This window comes from Spermophilus citellus, assembly GCF_964194105.1.
Source record: "Spermophilus citellus genome assembly, chromosome: 1".
Lineage (NCBI taxonomy): Eukaryota > Metazoa > Chordata > Mammalia > Rodentia > Sciuridae > Spermophilus > Spermophilus citellus.
Window position 1 is genome coordinate 241,601,799 of NC_138182.1, and position 18,325 is coordinate 241,620,123.

The window sequence follows — 18,325 nt, forward strand, 5'->3', positions numbered from 1 at the left end:
TTTTAAAAACAGTTTTCCAAAGAGAAAATTATATACAGCCAGTCCTCCATATCCATTGGTTGTGCATTCATTGATTCAACAACCATGAATCAAAAGTATTCAAACTAATTTGCATCTGTACAGAACATTGTCATTATTTCTTAAACAATATAACTACTATTTATATGATATTTGAATTATATTAGATACTGTGAGTCACCTATAGATGACTTGAAGTATGTGGATGGATATACTTAGGTTATATGGAAATAGTGTGCCATTTTATATAATGAGCAACCTTCAAGGATTTTGGCATACACAGGAGGTGGGGGAATCTTAGAACCAACTTTCCATAGACACCAAGGGACAGATGTGGGATAACTGTAATAATTTAAATTATTCAGCATAGTTTTATGCACCTTATGAGTTATGGATAAATTATTAGCATTTGTGATTGTTCATGATGAATTACTCACCATCGAGTATAGGGTTTGATCCTATAGTCATTGATGGTGTTGATAAGATGACAAAATTATATGTGCAGGCTGAGTGTAGTGGACATGTGATCTCAGAATCAATAGCTTCTACATTTCTAAGCAATTCTCTACTAAGAAATTAAATCCTTGCATATTTTATAAAGTTAAATTTTGGAACATGATTCAAGGGAAACACCACTGGAAATGGAGTTAGCAAGGTAGTGGTTGAGAGTGTGGCTCTGGAATCAAAAAGACCTGCCTTCAACTCCTAGCTCCACTTCATAGACAACCCAACCCAGCACTCTGAGCTTCAGTTTTCCCTTGAGCAGAGTAGCCATTGGTAATGCTGATCCCACAGGGTTTGGGGATCCTTAAGAGGATGATGCTTGAAAATTGCTTAGTATACTACCTGGCCAGTAAAAAGCTATCCACAAATATTATGAATAATAATATCTAATATTAATTAAGTGCTAGTTATGTGCCATACACTGTTCCAAGAATTTTTATGTATGAACCAAATATCCCAAGTAATTATGTGAGATAAATATCATTATTTTCTTCATATGATAGATTTAAAAACTGAAGTATAGAATGATTAAGAAGCATATATCCAAGTTACCCAACAGAGAGTATGTCATTAAGATTCCTCAAAAGATATAATTACAACAAACTTAGTTAAATATCTTAACTGGAATTTATATGTAAGTCTAGAATCAGGCCACACCTCATTCTATCTTATAGTATATAACATAGATGCCCTAGTGAGCTTGGCTTTATAGACAGAGAAGTGCTGAGGAAATCAGAAACAAAACCAAGTTGGTCATTTCAAAGTTATTTTCCTCATACAGGTTAAAGCAGAAGGGGCTCCTTATCATGCTGGCTAAAACTGACCTGTTTGAAGATTTGGTATGTTCATTCTATCTATCTATCTATCTATCTATCTATCTATCTATCTATCATCTCCTTATTTCTTGGAAAGTTTGATAAAGAACTTGGTTTTGACTTGATGGCATGGAATTTCAGTATGACTAACTCCATTTTGATTTAATATGTTTGGCCTATTTTGGGAGTTCAGTCCAAATCAATGGCCTTCTATAAATATTTGTCAATCAAAACAAATCAAAACCATCAGACTCCAGAATCCATGTTACTAACCACTACACTCTTGTTAGAGTGTCCCAATGGTAGAGCCCAGTAAGGTCAGAAAGGAAGGGAAAGAGAAAGTTAAATATCTACATTTGGTAAGTAGGAGATAGAAGTTAAGCTGTTAGAAGATTGGATGCTGAGAGACCCAAGGGTGGGACAGAACTCACAAACACACTGGCCTTCCTAATCAAAGGACAAATATGTACCCAGAGAAGTCATTGTTAAGTGCAGACACTGAGTGAGGACTTAATTTACAGCTCCAAAGGACAAAGCCTAATTGGGAAAATAAATACACAGCCAACTATGGAAAAAAAATTAAAAATCATCTAACCAACCAAAAAAAAAAAAAAAAAAAAAGAAAAGAAAAAAACAAAGGAAAACACACACAAAAAAAAGCATTTGAAGTATCAGACACTTTTTTTCTTACCTGACTAAAATTTTAAGTTTATATTAGGTTCCCAAAGAATTTTATCTTTTCACATTTAGATAATCTTATCATCATTATAAATCAATGACAGAGAAACCCAAAACAAAAGATTACTATAAAATCAAAGACATTGCTTTCAGCTATAGCAGCAAGCCCATGCTGCATAAAAGCTCAATGCATTTCAGCATCTATCATTGACTTGAAAGTTTCATGTCGATTTTAGACTTTTGGTCCCAGTTTAAAAGATGGTTGCCACATTCTATTAATGAGAACAAGAGATAAATTTTAATATTAAACTTTTATGGTTATATACCTACCAGATAGCTGAGATCATAAAGAATTGAATAAATTATATTCCAGAAAATGATGTGCTCCACTAGGAGAGAAGATACTAGCAGTTGCTTTGTCAAGACCGCCTAGCTAAATTTTCATCAGCTTTTAATGGCCACGTGTGGCTATATTGATGAATTGGAATCCTAAGAAGCAACTTACAGTTTCTACTCACCCATTGATTCTTCTGCATGGGTCCTCAGTGAGTGCAGGAGCCATTTCCAGTCAGAGTCAGGAGAACTGGAGAGTGTTCCATTTCTTACCAGTAAGGCTAAGTTATACTGAAAACTGAGGACAACATGGCAGGACTGCTGACAGAAGTTCATGGGACACTCCTGGCTGTCACAGAATGCTCTACAGAATCTATTAGAAAGCTGGGGCAATATCACTAAGGTAGGAAAAGATCTATTGTTTGTAAAGCCAGAGGTAGAGTTGAAAAAACAGGACACTATAGTGACTCAAATGCTGACTACCTGACTTAAAAGAAGAGAGAGAAAAATATATTTTCTACCTTCAGATCATGGGCACCACAAATTATAAAGAATAAGGAAATATCTGAAGTCTTAGCATGCTAAGATTTCATTTTCTGATTAAGGAAAAGTCCTGATTTCCAAAAATTTGAAAACAGCTGTAAGCCAAAACGAATTAGAGTTGCATTAAAGCCCAAACACAAATCAAATATATCTTAGATTAAAAGTTCTGCTTCCTACACTAATAGCCTGACTAAAGAAGCAGCATAAGCTTTTCTAATTATAAATATTTATGCCAGTTTCTATTATACACACAATGTCCAGTATATGATGAAAAGTGTAAAACTGTGATGGACAGTAAAGAGCAGAAACTCAGGTAGAGCAGACACAGAGATGGCCTCAGTGCAGCAATCATCAAAAACAACTTTTTAAAGAAAAGAAAATAGATTATGAGGCTGGGCTATAGCTCAGTTGGTAGAGTGCTTGCCTCACATGCTCAAGGGTCTGGGTTCAATCCCCAGTACAACAACAATAATAAAAAGAAAGAAAGAAAGGAAGGAAGGAGGGAAGGAAGGAAGGAAGGAAGGAAGGAAGAAGGAAGGGCAAGAAAAGAAATTATTTTTATTTTTATTAATTTTCTAGCATGATTTACCCACAAATTAATTTATGTTCATTTGTTGAAAAATAAAATTAAGAGAAAACAAAAGAGAAGCATCAGAAAATATCAAAGACCTGGGAGTAAATCTAACTAAAGTCATATAAGACTTCTTGGAAACATAAATATTACATGCTAATAAAGAATAAGATTCAATAATGTTCATTTTACCAAATCATCTTCAGACTCAATGTAGTACCAAAAAAATCAGACTTTATGTGAAAATCTAAATTATCTAGAAAAAAGCAATCTTTAAAAATACCAAATTTAGTGAATTTTAGATATTATTGCAAGAATTACTGTAAAGCTGTGGCTGTGGTAACAACATAAGGAAAAATAAAGAACAGTGGAATCAACAAAATATAGAAACAATTGCACACTTTGACCACTGATTTCTGACCATTTTGCAAACTCATTTCAATAGAGAAAGAAGAGCATTTTAAGAAGTTATGCTGGAAAAATGGAATTATATTAATGAAAAAATAGCTTCAACTTGTACTTTACTCAATACTCAAGAGTTCATTTAAGACAGATAAATTATAGACCTAAGGGTAAAAGCTTATACTCTTAAAGCTTACATACGAAGACAAGGAATCCAGGAGATATGACAGTGAAATGAGAAGGAGAAAGAATTCTCTGTTGCTTAGAAGAGGGGCCTCCTTTCCATTCACCTAAAGTAATGAGGTCCAACCACAGTGGGGAATATTCTTAACTTAGTCAAGGGATTTAAATGTCAATTCAACTCATAGAAACACCCAGAATAAAATTTGTCCAAATTCTGATATTCCCTTTATCCTTACAACAAGGTTGATGTATAAAACTAACCTACGTTGATATAGGGAGTATTTACTTAGAAATGACACAGATCCCTAACCACATAAGAGACAAAATAATAAGTTAAACTGTATCAAAACAAAATCCTCACTCTTCAATGGACATTCTTAAAAATACAAACAAGCAAGATACCAGAATGGAAAGGTATTTGTAACATGCATCCACTTTAAGAATCTTATTGAGCAGTGTATACTCAAATTCTCCCACAAATTGCAACAAACAATAACAATTCATAATACAGGAAGATATACAAATGTCTAGTAAACACACGAATAGTGTTTAACTAATTTTTCATTATGAAATGGAAATTAAAATTATAATAATATGCTGTTTTCACATCAGGTAAAATAGCCAGAATCAGAAAGACTGTGCAAATGGTTGTAAAGCAACTAGAAGCCAGTTCTATCTCACTCTGGCCGGTAAAGCATGACCACTTTGGAGAGGTCTTTGGGAAGTTCTAATAAAGATGAACATAATTCCACCAAATGACCCAGTAATTCCCTTCTAGGTATGAGGTCATGATGGCTAAAACTAAATAGCACAAATGTCTATAGGTAGGAGAATGGGCAAGTGAGCTGTGGTGTACTCTTATGTACTCAGTAATAAATAGAATATATACAACAACAGGTGTGAGCCTTAATATAATGATTAATTTTATGTGCCAAATTGAGTGTGCTAAGGGACATCTAGAGAGCCGATCAAAAATTATTTCTAAGTGTATGTCTGAAGATATTTCCAACAGAGATGAGGCTTTGAATCAGTGGACTTAGAAAAGAAGATCTATCGGGCATCACCCATTGTGGCCAGAATAGAACAAAAAGGTAGAGGGATGGAAAATTTGCTTTCTCTCTTCTTGAGTTGGTTTATCCATCTTCTACCTTAGACTTTGAAGCTCCTGTTTCTGGGGCCTTCAGGTTCCAGAATTTATATATACCATTGGCTTCACAGGCTTTTCAGACTCAGACTCAATTATACGACTCACTTTCCTGCTCTTCAACATTCGGACAGCAGACAAAGACACTTCTTAGCCTCCTTAGTTGTGTGAATCAATTCCCAGACTTATTTGTTTAAATAATAACCAAATTATTCCCAATTATTTGTTTAAATAATAAACAAATCTCTGTCCTCTCTCTTCCTCTCTTTCTCTCTCTCACCCTCTTAATATTCTAATGGTCTGGTTGGGTTTCTCTAAAGAGCAACTAAAAAATCATGTTAATTGAATGAAAGACTCACAAGAGATATTAAATATAATTTCATCTACATCTATTGCAAAAAAATAGACACAAGAAATCTATAGCAATAGAAATCAGAAAGCACTTGCCTCAGGGGAAGGGGATTGCCTAAAAGGGGAAAAAGATACTTCTGGGGGTAATAGAAGGTTTTATGCATGGTTCACAAATGCAAAAGGTGTATGTTTTTCAAAACTCATAGGCATAAACCTTAGGATATGTTTTTTATCATGTGTGAATCATACTTCAACTAAATAAAAAGGCAATATCTCTGGATATTTCCTTTTAAATACAGAAACAATTAAGATTATGACAGATTACTTTTAAGGATCTAAGTTTATATTTTTGAAACAGTACTTAAGGGAAAAAACTCTAGAATTTCTTTTCTTTTTTTTTTTTTTTTAAGTCAGGTCTGGGGCTGGGATTGTGTCTCAGTGGTAGAGTACTTGCCTTGCATGTGTGAGGCACTGGGTTTGATCCTCAGCACCACATAAATAAATAAATAAATATATTGTGTCCATCTACAAGTAAATAATAATAATAATAATAAAAAGTAAAGGCCTTTTTCTTATGAAAATTGCTGAGGGTTTTTATTTGTTTTGTTTACTGATCTCTGAAGACTCATGTAGTCTATTTGACTAATACTTTTTATTTGACAGAATGCTGGTTCAGAGGAAAAGACCATGACAATTTCAGGAGACAGCCCTTTTTTAAAGTTCCTAGCTTTTATTTCACTGTTAGGATTATTCCTAAATATTGTACACTGTGTTTGCAAACATTAGAGATGAGGAAAAGAAAATTTTGTAATGCCTGTTTATAATGAAATTTTTTCCATTATTTGTTCTTGTGGTTGCTGATGCAAGAAAAGCTAAAAGATGATGGGGAGGGGTAGAAAAAAATTGAACGAGTTCAATACACTGAAATGAGTAGAGGTTAATGAATTCTAAATGAAATAAATGCATTTCTTGATGACAAGTCAAAATTGGTTAAGTGATTTTTAAATTAAAGAGCATATTTGGGGATTTATTTAGGTGTGACAAATATATAGGTTATTAGATATGGTTGGGAGTATTGGGCATAAACTTTGTTCCCATTGAATTCCTAAGAACAACTACATATGCAATCAGAGCAAAGAATAAAAGATGAAATATTGGAGGGTGTTAGACTTCACATATCCTAATGTCAAATGTATAACTGGATAATTAAGAAAAGAAACATGGACTCTTGGTTAATTTTGTCTTGATTCTCTAACAAATTGCCACAAACTTGGTGGTTAAAAATATCAGGAGTTTATACATATGTAGGTCAGAAGCCTTATATGACTCTCTCTGGGCTAAAACCAAGGTGTCTGGAGGTTCTAATTTTTGAGATTTTTAAGGACCCATGTGTTTCAATTCATCCTTCCTTGATAATCTGGAGGAAATCAATCCATCTCAAGCTTCTTAATTGAATCACACCTGCAAAGTCCAATTTGCCAAATAAGATAACAGATTCACAAGTTCCTAGGGTCAGTAAGGATGTGAATATATGTAGAGAGCCACTGTTTGTTATATCACAACAGTGAGGGGAAAATGAAGAAAACAGCAATCCAAAAGATGGTAAATATTTTATTTTGTTTCAGTATTACTCTAATATGTTTATACAGATTGTTCTATTTCTTGGCACAAAATATTTAGAGTGTTCATTTATTTTTTAAAAATATTAAGGAAAAGAAGATACTTTATAACTTCTCAATTATTTTAATGGATCTATAAGGAAAAATATTTTTCTTTCAACAAATATAATGTGGAGGTACTTAACAGCATCCTGTTTTAGTTATTGATAACTGTCAGAAAACAAAGTCACAGTAGTAAACAAGTATCTCCAAAAAATTAGAAGATAAATTTCTGGGTGTTTTTTTGTATGTGTGTGTGTGTGTGTGTGTGTGTGTGTGTGTGTGTGTGTGTGTGTGTGCTGAATAAATTATCTTAAAATGTGTGCTAAAAAATAGCTCTACAGTAAGATATTCATTTTTACCCTTCGGATTTTGCTATAATTTAAGTTTTTTTTTAAGTAAAGCAATAAAAGATATCCCTATTTTAACAGAAATTCTTTTTATAAATTTTGTAAAATTTGTTCCTTTTAGCTATACATGACAGTACAATAACATTCTAATTAGTATTCCATTCTTGTGTGTTGTGGAGTTATACTGGTCATGTACTCATATATGAACATGGGAAAATTATGTCCAATTCATTCTACTATCTTACCATTCCCACTCCTGCTTTTTTTGCCCCACTCTGTCCTGTACTATCTGGTGAACCTACCCTCCTCCCTCCTGCCCTATCTGCTTCCCTTGCCAATTGCAAGTCAGCATCTCCATATCAGAGAGAATATTTGGCCTTTGTTTTTTTTTTTTTTTTGGAGTTGGCTTATTTCACTTAGCATAATAGTCTCCAGTTCCATCCATCTACCAGCAAATACCATAATTTCATTCATCTTTATGACTGTGTAATATTCCATGTGTCTTTATACATTCCTCAGTTGAAGGGCACCTAGGTTGGTACCACATTTTAGCTATTATGAATTGATCTGCTAAAAGATTGATGTGGCCGCATCACTATAGTATGCTAACTTTAAGTCCTCTGGGTATATGCTGAGGAATGGAATAAATCAAATGATGGTTCCATTCCAAGTTTTCAGAGGAGTCTCTATGCTGCTTTCCACAGTGGTTGTGCCAATTTGTAGTCCCATCAGCAATGTATGAGTGTACTTTTTGCCCCACATCCTCACCAACATTGTTACTCATATTCTTGATAATTGCCATTCTGACCACAGTGAAATGAAATCTCAGTGTAGTTTTAATTTGCATTTCTCTAATTACTAGTGATGTTGAACATTTTTTTCATATATTTGTTGACTGATTGTATTTCTTCTTCTGTGTCTGTTCAGTTCCTTGGCCCATTTATTGATTAGGTTGTTTTTTATTTTGCTTTTGTTTTGCAGTGTTAAGTTTTTTGAGTTCTTTATATATCCTGGAGATTAATGCTCTATCTGAGGTGGAAGTTACAAAGATTTTCTCCCATTCTGTAGGCTCTCTCTTCAAGTTATTGATTATTTTCTTTGCTGTGAGGAAGCATTTTAGTTTGATACTATCCTTTTATTGATTCTTGATTTTATTTCTTGTGGTTTAAAAGTCTTGTTGAGGAAGTCTGTTCCTAAGCAGACATAATGGAGAGTTGGGCCTACTTGTTCTTCGAGTATGCACAAGGTCTCTGGTCTAATGCCTAGGTACTTGATCCCCTTTAAGTTGAGTTGTGCACAGGGTGAGAAATAGGGGTCTAATTACATTTTGCTACATATGGATTTCCAGTTTTCCCAGCACCATTTGAAGAGGATAACTTTTCTCTAATGTATGTTTGTGGTGTCTGTCCAGTATGAGATGACTATATTTATGTGGGTTTGTATCTATGTCTTATATTCCATACCATTGGACTTCATTTCTGTTTCAGTGCCAATGCCATGCCATTTTTGTTATTATAGCTCTGTAATATAATTTAAGGTCTGATATTATGATGCCTCCTGCTGCACTGTTCTCAGTGAGGATTGTTTGGTCTATTCCGGTCCTCTTATTTTTCAAAATCAATTTTATGAAATCTTTTCTATTACATGAAATAGATGAAGAACATGATCAGAACCTCTATGGGAATTGCATTAAATCTGTATAATGCCTTTGGTAGTATGGCCATTTTGACAATATTAATTCTGCTTATCCAAGAACTTGAAAGATCTTTTCATTTTCTAAGATCTTCTTCAATTTCTTTCTTTGGAGTTCTGTAGTTTTCATTGTAGAAGGCTTTCACTTTTTTTTGTTAGATTGCTTCCCTCAATTATTTATTTTCACTTTTGGGAATAGGATAATTTTTCTAATATCTCTTTCAGTGAATTCATCACTGATATATAGGAATGCATTTGATTTACTGGTGTTAATTTTATATCCCAAAACTGTGCTGAACTCATTTGTTAGTTCTAGAAGTTTTCTAGTGGAGTTTTTTTTTTTTTTGAGGGTCTTCTAAATATATAAAATCATGTCATCAGCAAATAGGGTTAGTTTGAGGTTTGAGTTCTTCTCATATTCATATCCATTTAATTTATTTTTTCTGACTAGTTGCTCTGGCTAGAATTTGTAGAACTGGGTTGAATAGAAGTGGTGAAAGAGGGCATCTCTATCCTGTTCCAGTTTTTTGAAGAAATGCTTTCAATTTTTATCCATTTAGAATGATATTGGCCCTGGGCTTAGCATAAATAGTTTTTACAATGTTGAGGTATATTCCTAATATCTCTAATTTTTCTAGTGTTTTGAACATGATTGGTTTCCATCTATGTTAGGCATTTTATTAATAATGTGTAATGGTGTAGTGTGTTGTAATTTTTTAAATATATATTTGGTGTCCTGTAAGCCTCCTGTATCTGATTTCCCATTTCATTCTTTAGATTCAGGAAGCTTCATTGAAAAAAAATGTGCTTTATTTTGGTTTGTATTTCCAAACCTTCATCTATTCCAATAAATCTTAAATTTTGACTTTTCAAGGTATTCAATATTTCTTTGAAGTTCTGCTCATTATCTCCTAACACCTTTCCTCCATGGTCAACTTTATTTTCAAGATCATGTATTTTGTTTTCATTACCTAAACTCTATCTTCTAAGTGATCTAGTCTTTTGGTGACGTTTTAAATTGAATTGTTATGTCTTTTTTTGTTGTTGTTGTTCCTTCATTTTGAGCATTTCTGCTTTTTGTTTTTAATCAGAATCACTATCTCTTTATTAAAGTGATCTTTCACCTACTGTATTTTCTCTCTGATTTCACTCCTTATACCATCCTTTACTTCTCAGATCAGTGTAACAATGTACATTCCAAATTTCTTCTCTGAAATTTCTTCCACTCTGTTGTTGATGAATTCTGTTATTGGAGTATCTTGGTTTGTTTGAGAAGATTTGTTCCCTTGCTTTTTCATGTTATTTTTGTGTCTACCCATCTAATAGTATGGATCTGAGGCAGTAGAGTTTCTACCCTTGGAATTATAATGTTCCTGAAGGTTTCTAGTACCTCATAATTTAGGAAGAGACAAATAATAACAACAATCAATCCAAACAATATACAGCATTAAACCAAATACTTCCTGCTATGATAGCTACAATATTATCACAATAAACAGAAATGATATTATCAGTTATTGCCTACAATGAAAACTGTACATTTGCAAAAAGGTTAACAATTTTTAATGGTGGACAGGGAGAGAACAGTAGTAATATAGGATGTGATAATTATGAGGGAGGAGGAGAGAAGATATGTAGCATGCCTTTCTGTTATGTCAGGCAGTATCTTTGATTTCTAAACTCTCTGTACCCAGACAAACATCAGTCCTCCTAAAAAATGTGGGCTCCTTTAATTTCCTTATCCCTCCACTGTGCTCATGAAAGGGTCACTCTGGATGATAACCTCCAGCTGTGGTAGAAGCTGTGGTGCTAGAAATTTCTTCTTTATTATATTCAACCTCCTGAGTCCTGAATCTGCTTTGAGTGTCCAGTGTTAAATTCCAGTAAAGTGCTCTCTGTCTTTCTCTCTCTCCCTCCCCCCCCCCTCTTCTTGTCATTCATGCACTTTGCTGAAAAGTTGCCTGTCTACTTTCTTGGTTTCACATCATGCAGGAGCCAGGAAACCTACCTGCTCTAGTGACAGAAATTTTTGTAACATGTAACTAAATGCCTATTAGGACTGATATTGTGTAGTTTAAGTTGGGACAGGGAAGCCACAGAGGAAGAGGTTGCATTGTCTCTTGAAATGAAGGTACTATTAAGGTCTGTTCTATCCTGACCTTCCCATAGCTGACAAGAGTTTATGAACTTTTAACATAATATAAAGTAATGTAAGCTTTGGCTATAAGGAAAGAATGTTGACTAGAAGAACTTGAATTGAGAGGATTTTTAAAAGAATCTATCATTGCATGAAAATTCTATAGAACACCTAAATTAAATTTACTTTGTTAAACTTAACAATATATAGATGGCAAAATAAATAGCAAAATACATATTCTAATTTCCTAAAACCATATATATAAAATACTTATTTATAAGGTTGGGAATTTTTAATACTTTTAAATTTTGTTTCTTACTATCACTACACATAAATTTTTGGAGGCTATCATTATTAAAGTAATGTGCACTAAAATTGAAGTTGTATGATCTTACCCTGTTTTTATCTTCATTGTTTACAAAATTAAACTAAAACCTTAAAATCATACTGCATACTACTACCAATCATGAACTCTACATTCAGCATGTATTGAATTTTTTCTAGCATATTTATGGTCTTCAAAATCCTGACTATTTTAATGGATTACCTTGTCCTCGAATGAAAAATTTCAAGGGCTGTAAGAGGGCCCATAACCAAGAAAATTATTATACCTTTTTAGTTTGATTATTTAAAAAAAACCCTGAAATCATCATTTTTATTAGTTAGTTCTAAAAGATGGACTTTAAAGTCTTTAAGAGCCTTTCTATCTCAAAAGATGTGATTTTTTAGTTCAATTATTTTAAATTATTGTATCTGGGAGAAAAGCAGGAAGAGAAATCTCACAGCATAGTCCTTCATCACACTAATCCTTTTTATAGAGAGCAACATAAAAGAGTCAATTATCTAGGGACAAACATCCCCCTTCCTAGGAATTGACTGTGTTCAAGAGGCTATTCACTGGTCAAATGAATGAAATAGACTCAGGGAAGTCCAACAACAACATGTTAGGACTCAGTGACCCTTAGTTTAAGGAGAAGAGACTTCAGTCTTTAGGGGGAAAGTCAAGTTCCCGGCCCATGCTAACAGGAAAAAGCTAAGCAAAGTGAGAAGAGCATAGGGACAAAGTCAGCCACTGCTGCTCCATTATGTTTCTAGGTTCACATTCCCCCTAGGTTCAGTCCTCTTGGATAATATGCCCTTCTCCAGCCCATGACCAGAAGGCATGAGAAGACCTGTCCTGATAACAGCGGAAGCCATGGTCTGCCTGCTGCATAGGAAATTCTGAAATGAAGTGTCCACTGACATAACGCTTCTTTCTATTCACTCCAAGATGTCTGAGTCAAAATTGGGGGTTCTGCCTTAAAATGACTAATAGCATTATGCTAGCCACATGGGAACCAAAATTTAAATAACTTGTGGATCAATTTATTAACTGAGCACCCTAGCTAATTACATGGATCAATGCTGAAGATTGTTGATAACTCTAGATGAAAACACCAATTACCTATGTAACAAAGAGTTTGAAGGGATGTGAAAATATTATAGTATTTCAGAACATTTTAGTTTTTGTGGAATTAAATAAGAAAAGATTGTGGCATATTATCTATACTAGAAAAGGAATTTCTTCAATTTTAAATGCTGTCACTTTTCTAGGGTTTGATTTCTGTCCATCGGGTATCTAAAGGGGTCCTCAGAGGTAAGGTGCTTGATTCAAACTCCTGTGGCCACCCTACACTGACCACTGCGTTGCATTCACCCCCTCCTGCAGTTCTGTTGACCTTGCGGTGGTAGTCATGTGACCCTAACTTAGGCACAGAGCAAACATTTACTTTAAATCAGGGGATGAAAAATTGCCATACTCCATTCCTCCAGCACTTCAATCTGTTTTTATAACTTATTTGAATATTTAGAAATGTATTAGAACATGGGCATGTGTATTTATTTCCACATTACCTATGGTTGCTATTATCTTATAATGGCAAAATTGAATAGTTGAGCCAGAGGCCATATGGCTTATAAAAATTAAAATATTTACAATATTTCCTTTACAGAAAATCTTTGCACACCTCTGTCCTGAATCAATACAGTCCCTGATCAGCCTATTGCATTTCGGAGTTATACCCAAAGGTGTGGGGAATGCAACATACCAGAAGGTTACTAGTAGCTGCTCTTTGATGAGGCCACTCTCAGGGAATCCAGGCCAGATTTCCTGACAGTTTCTCTTTTATTTCCTGATTAATCCCTTTGGAGCAGGGGGCAGCATATGCATATTGAAAATAACTAGACCTAAGTGTATGCTGCCCATATTAGTTTTTTCCCTCTTTCCAGTATAAGTCCTGTAACCATGTCTTCATTACTGCTCAAGAAGTGACCCTTTCCAGAATGATAAATTGGTAGCAGGAATATCTACATCTTAAAGAGGAAATTGTATCTCCTGCTCTGAAGAATGAAGACTTATCCTATATCCCCAAAGGATTATTCCATTCATTGTAGGATGTATTATTGCTCCCAATTATTAATTGTCTTGACTTTCAGTGTCTCCTGTAGAAATAACTTTCTCATGCAATTGACTTCAGTCTTGATCAGATGGCTTGCCTTGACATAGCAGATCTCAAGTCTTCCATATCCCAGTAGACAAAATAAAAGCCATCACATGGATGGCTTTCCTTTCCACTTTTCCTTTTGTTTTGAGAAGATCATGGCTCAAATTATGACTACTACTACACTCTGCATCTTGACATTAAGAAAACATATGCCTTAGCTAACAAATAACAAATGTGGAAAATAAGCTTATGCTTCTATAATTAATTGTGTGTGTGTGTGTGTGTGTGTGTGTGCGCATACGCACATGCATGCACTAATAATGTCTGTGCTATTTGTTACCTGGCTTAGTAAAGAAAGAAGACAGATAAATCTCTATCAGAACTTCAGTGTTCACATGAGTAAATCTTATACCATGTGGCACTAGATTTAATGCCAGTTAAGACAACTATCACCTATGATAATTTAGAAAGCTTTGAAGAAATAGAATGGTGGCTATGCAACTGTGGTTCTCTCAGAAACAGTTTTGCTTCCCAGGCAGCACTGGGCAATGTCTGGAGAAAAACATGGTTGTTCATAACTGACAGAGTGCTACCATCATCTAGAAGGTAGAGACAGGTGCTATTAAGCATCCTATGAGGCACCAGGTAGTTTCTCACAACAAAGAATTACTGGTGTAAGAAGCACTAAGATCTAGTGAACCTGATCTAGAAAAAGCTGTTAAAATCAAATTATTCATATATTTGATTACGTATGACATAAAAAATAGAGAGGGAAGACTAGTCCAAAAAGTGCTAAATGATTTACAAGCAGTTATGGTACCTAGCACAATTAAGATAAAATTAAGACTTTATGAATTTTTTTGCTATTAATATCATGACTATGTTAGCTCATCTACACTACTGCTCAACAAGGACATATCTTCACTATCAAAACTATGTTTTACTTTGTAGAGAAAGACCAGTCTAAATCCATCCAGAGGGGAAAATAATCTATATCAAATGAGAACCAATGTAGCTTGTGTTCAGCACATATAACAGCTTGAAATATTAAACAGAACTCTTAGCAGTTCAGTCTCAATAAGCATTTAGATTTCTATAATTTACTTCAAGACCAGTTAATGGTTACTTTATGTATTTTTGAAATTAAATGGACAATCCAGAAGATTTTTTTCCAAAAGAAACAAGTAAACAAACAAGGTTTGCTGCAAAGATAAATTCAAATGCCTACCTTTATTTAAGAATAGCTATATAAAGAAGATTGCTTCTGTTTTTTTCTAGCTTTCACCTATGAAATTTTCACAAATCAATGGATTTATGTCTGAAGGCTTGTTCCCAAATTCCATCCAAAATAGCAGCATTGGGAATGAGAATGAAAATATGAGGAGGAGGAAACTTAAGAATTTTAGAGGCCATGACTGTTATTAAAGAGTCCCTCTTTGATGGGACAGAATCTGCTCCCCAAAGTGTGCTCTTTTCTGGAGTGATAACAACCTCAAATCAGCAGTGTCTGTACTGAGACATTCAATTAGATCAGATTTTACTAAAGATCCTCTGAACTTTGATTCACAAAAGCCATTCCAGTGAATAAGTTAAAAAAAATTATTCAGAACTTCAACTAAAATATTTACTTCCATACTTCTCTGAGTAGTACTTTCACAAGAGGCAGGTGTATCTGATTGTCCTGTTTAAAAGTATCAGCCTTACAAAACATTGTAAAAACCATGTCAGTAAGCATGAGACCTATGAGGCTAATGGGTTTAAGAGCTCCATGAAGGAAAATAGTATATTTTTAAATAACATGCCCTCCCCAAATAGCATGTCCTCTTATTCTGGCCAAGAAAACTTTTAGAACGAGAAACAGTAAAATTTTTCTTCCTATTTTTGCTAGCTCTGAACTTCCCATTTATGTTGAATGACCCAAAGTTTTCAAAGATTCACAAATATATATTGATGGAAAAATAGATAAAAAATTTGTTATTATTAAGTTTTTGCCATCTGCATTATATAAGAATATTAAAAGTAAATAAGAATATAGAGCATTAATTCCAGTGAAAATATTTTAGTTTCTGGGTACGGTGGCATTACACCTTTACTTCCAGTGGATCAGGTGGCTGAGGCAGGTGTATTGTGAGTTCAAAGCCAGCCTCAGTGAAAGTGAGGTGCTAAGCAATTTAGTAAGACTCTATCTCTAAATAAAATACAAAATAGGGCTGGGCATGTGGCTCAGTGGTCAAGTGACCCTGAGTTCAATCCCTGATACACAAAGGGGATAAAAATGTTTCAATCAATAAGTTTTAGTAATTCAACCTCACAGGTAGAAATAACCCATTACATTCCATCTATACAGGGGCAGCAATTGAAATTCTCTAATAAATTATAAGTAAACTTCACTTTGAAAGCAAAAATAACAAAAAACAGTTGTACAGAGTTGTACTCAAGTATAACACAATGTTGGGTGGCAAAGTAGTCATTACGACTCTAAGAGGATGGTAACTCAGCTTTCCATTGCTATGACAAAATACCTGGGATAAACAGCACAGGAGAAATATTTGCTTTGGCTTATGGTTTTGGATATTTAATTCCATGGTCACTTGGCCATTTTGACTTGGGCTAGTGAAAGGATAGTACTTATTGGCAAGAGTATATGTGGTAGAGGAGTCTGCCACCTAAGTGTAACCAAGAAATAAAGACAGGAATGGGCCATGGTTCCAATGTCCCCTCCAAGGGACATACCCACAATGACGTAAGTTTCTCCCACAAGACACCACCTTCTAAAGCTTCCACCACCCCTCAATAGTGACAAGCTGAGGACCAAGCCATTAACACATGGGCCTATGGGGGACATTTCAGAACCAAATTCTAGTTGTAAACATACCTTAGAAAAATAGGTAGTTGGTGAAAACAGAAGGATCACACTCAGAGACTAGGATTGCAGAAAAGGCAAAGGGGTGGTGGATAGCGATCAGCACTAGTGGACACAGAATGCTTGTTGGCCCAGATTTTTGAGGCTAGACTTGCACTCTGGGTAGAGGTATGGGTTTGAAACTACAAGAATGAGGTTTTCACCACATACCAATAGCAGCATGGGTACTAGAGCAGCAGGATCTTTATAGTAATAAGATTTCAGGGGCTAGGGTTGTGGCTCAGCAGTAGAGCACTTGCTTAGCATGTTTGAGGCACTGGGCTCAATCCTCAGCACCAAATAAAAATAAATAAAATAAAAGTATTGTTTCCAACTACTATATATATATATTAATAAGACTTCAAGGCAAAAGGGAGCTCCCTTTGAACTGGTTGGTTTGCAGCTTTGGAGGTGAAGATATGGGGGTTTTGGAGACAGTGAACCTTCTTCAGTGGAGAATAGCAGCTGCAGGCTGTCACAGATATCTGTATCTGAAATAGCAGAATGGAATCCAGATCCTCTATGTTGGTGACTTTTAATATACTTGATTACTGACCTTCACAAAAATTCTTCAAAGGATGAAGAATTCTTGGTATTCACATATCCATAGGGACCTTATTTTCTGCTATTCTTAATGCAATGCAAGGTTACAAGCAAATTCTTGCAGTTTTAAACCTCAGCATCTATCCAGAATGTATGTCCAGCCCAAAACCTTTGGATCAAGAAGTATTTCGTGTCCCTTGCTTTTGATTCAGATCATGATCCTTTTTGCCTTTTCTGTGTCCTGGAGTTTCCAAGTGAGGAGCCTCAATTTCTACCTGGTATCTGCCACCTTCAGAGTTATCCACTTACACTGTGCGAGGCTTGAGAAAACTGTCAAATTCTTCCCAGTTTTGCCTTCAGTGAGAAGCTAATATGTACCATATTAGAAAAATTTAATTTCTGTCATTCTATAGAAACAATGTAATGCATTATTTATAGTTGTGAAGATGAACGGCTTAAACTTTTGACTGACCTAGGGAATTTGCTCAGATTTCAAATTTTGAACATCACCTGGCTGTGGCCAGCTTCTCTGAGTCTCTGCCAGTGGATCAGGGTAAAATGAGTTACCCAGAAGACTCTTGTAATGCCATTAGATTCTCTGAACACTCAAGTGGGTGGTGCAGCCCTGAAAAGAAAACAATGTTGTAGTTCCATTTGCACTGTGGAAACGAGCCAGTTCTCAGCTGAAATCTAGCTGCGTAGTTATGTTTTTAAGTAATGTCTTTAGAATATTAACAGTTTTTCTTTTAATCCCTGCCTTTTTTTTTCTTTCACTACTCTTGTAAAACACAGGAACATGATGCAAACAGCCCAACCTCTATGTCAGAGGAGGAATGTGATAGAATGGGGGGAAAGGGAAAAAAAGAGTGTTTCTATCTTTGTTTTTAAAAGCATAAAACTTCCAAGAAACAAGATAAATCAATACAGATAAAATATTTGAGAGCAGAAGGTTAAGAAAAATATGCATGTCTAACCCAAATCAGCTAATGACAGAGAAGAGGAAAGCCACAAATGATTG

At 34.7% G+C, this 18,325-nt stretch overlaps 1 pseudogene across 1 annotated transcript in view; it reads left to right on the forward strand.

The window, feature by feature from the left end:
* The window catches only part of LOC308653305 (heat shock factor protein 2-like), a 174,435-nt pseudogene extending 157,351 nt beyond the window's left edge, over window positions 1–17,084 (forward strand). The window contains exon 8 of the transcript XR_014024379.1: window positions 17,013–17,084. The product of XR_014024379.1 is annotated as a heat shock factor protein 2-like (transcript). The remainder of the gene's footprint in view (window positions 1–17,012) is intronic.
* The last annotated feature ends 1,241 nt before the right edge of the window (window positions 17,085–18,325 follow it).